The sequence below is a fragment of the Sinocyclocheilus grahami genome, unplaced genomic scaffold, assembly GCF_001515645.1.
Source record: "Sinocyclocheilus grahami isolate Dianchi unplaced genomic scaffold, SAMN03320097.WGS_v1.1 scaffold1216.1, whole genome shotgun sequence".
NCBI classification, from domain to species: domain Eukaryota; kingdom Metazoa; phylum Chordata; class Actinopteri; order Cypriniformes; family Cyprinidae; genus Sinocyclocheilus; species Sinocyclocheilus grahami.
The window spans coordinates 231,936-234,143 of NW_015506395.1; the positions used below are offsets into that span (position 1 = coordinate 231,936).

Sequence of the window (2,208 nt, forward strand, 5' to 3'; positions counted from 1 at the left end):
TCCACCGATTGAACTTCATGCCTATTCTCTCCTTAATTTCTTCCATCTCTGACTTGAATTTCCTGACTGCAGTCTCATTTCGGTTCTCTAAAAAAGTAAATTGTCTAATATAAAATAACCAGTGAATGTCAATTATTATTTTTAAAGTATGCTAAAGTGTACTTCTTTTTCCACAAGGGAATAAAAAAATCAAAAAAAGGAAAGATAATTTCTTAGTAAAAGTTGTGAAAAAAGTGAACTTCAATCTGTACACTGTTTGCAGAAGCACACTCTCAAAAAAAGGTACTAAAGCGGTCACTGGGGCGGTGCCTTACACTTTTGTACCTCATTAGGATTGGACTAAAGGATGCATATTTGTACCTTTAAATGAATGTACATATTATTCCCTCAAGTAAATATTAGTACTTAAATATGTAAAGCAAGAATATGTATAACGTAGAAATGGAGTCAAAAAGATGTATTTAATATGATAATAGCACCACCGTGTGGTTATTTTTCTACTGAATTATAGTTGACTAAAGCTTTGCTCATCTTGGTGTCACACGATCTCCACTCATAATAATAAAAGCATCATATCGTTTTTTTTTACTATAAAAATGTAATTACAGTTTACTAGCCTACATATCCTTCGTCGTGAAAATAACAGTGGGCTAAACTCGAGTTATCATTACTATTTTAAAACAATAGTTGTAGGTCTAGTAGTAATGTACTACTACTGTTTCACAGTACTAAGACATTTTAACAGGCTAAATAATAATTAGCAGGAAAAAAAACAGCTTGCAAAATATGCATTTTTTTTTTATTTGACTAGGGTCTATCATGTTGTGTTAGATTTAAACGTGATCAGACATAAACATTTCCACACGTCTGTGCGTGCTTTCTACCACACTGATTTGTATGTCACTGAAACATTTACATGTTTTCACTAAGGAAATTAGTATGGACTTAATGCAAATGATGTGAAGGTTTTTAAACAGCCGTAAAATTGCCTCGAGGCACGATTGTCACGATCGTGTCTCGTTTAAAACAAGCTATAACTTTTCTTCCACCAATGTTCTTAAAATAACGTTAGTCATGCAACAAACCGATAGTTTTACCTTCCATTAACTTCTACCATCTGGCAATGGAAAAGCCTTTGCTCTGCGCCACGGCTTTTTGCGTACACGCATCATCTTTCTATTGGACAACACAGCTGTCATTCAACGCGTCATGCCCATCAAGTTCCCGCGCTGTAGTGGTTTCAAGATCGGTTGACGTGCGTATTTGACCTAATTGGCATTCGGCCAAGAGAAAGAGCGACACATGTGGGCCAAAGATTAGGAACGTTTGTATAACATAAAATTCACACCGAAACACAACCATTAAAATATAGCAGGGTATGGTCTGTTTGAAGTTACTGAAACTTTAAAACCGCCACGGAAAGAGTGAAATTCGACCACTTCAAACAGGAAAGCTAAAAGTGATACATTTCGTGTATACATTTTACAATTTGAAATATGCGCTTCGTTTCTTCTTACGTGTTTTAACTCGTCTTCACTTTAAGAGTCTCGTGGATTATTGGTAGATAATAACGGGAATGAATTTTCAAATCTAAGCGTCTGCATGTTTTTCCGGCTTTCCCAGGTTTTGTTTGTTTTGTGAACATGAAATGCTTTTATGCATTCTATGAACATTTTAGGATTTAGGATTTTTCAAATGTACGCTTTAATGTTTTTCTTAATTTCTATAAAGTTATACAGGTATACACTTCGATATAAGCGAGTCGTTTTGGTCACTCTCCATGATCTGCTATTTTTAATTCCCTTGAAGCTGGTAACTTTTCTGTTTCTTTTTTTTTTTTTATGAACTGTATTCTATACAGTAACAAGCCATTTAAGTAAAACAGCTCTTAAAGATGCTCACATGCAAAGTATGAGCCAGGTCAACCGCCATTAAATCGTAAAAGAAGAAGAAGTAGCAGCCAGGTCTTTCTGCGTGTTGCCAGATTGTGTGGGATCCTGGTCTAGCCGGACTGCGCTTGCGCGTGGGAAGCCTGGGGTAGGCCCTGCTGTTTTTCTAACTCTAGTTCAATCCTACACTGCCGTCTCAACCAAAACAAGGCGCAAGAAAATCCCCCTCCTGGACGGCAAATAACCGAGGTAAGAAAGCAAGCGGGCTGGCTAGATAGCATTATTTAAGACAGAGCAGCGGAGCTCCAGTGTCGCATTT

At 36.8% G+C, this 2,208-nt stretch overlaps 1 long non-coding RNA gene across 2 annotated transcripts in view; it reads left to right on the forward strand.

Moving 5' to 3' along the window:
• Nucleotides 1–1,997: 1,997 nt before the first annotated feature.
• LOC107568122 (uncharacterized) overlaps nucleotides 1,998–2,208 on the forward strand; it is a 42,344-nt gene continuing 42,133 nt past the window's right edge. For both annotated transcript variants that reach the window (XR_001606718.1, XR_001606719.1), the window contains exon 1: nucleotides 1,998–2,138. This is a non-coding gene — a long non-coding RNA (uncharacterized lncRNA). The remainder of the gene's footprint in view (nucleotides 2,139–2,208) is intronic.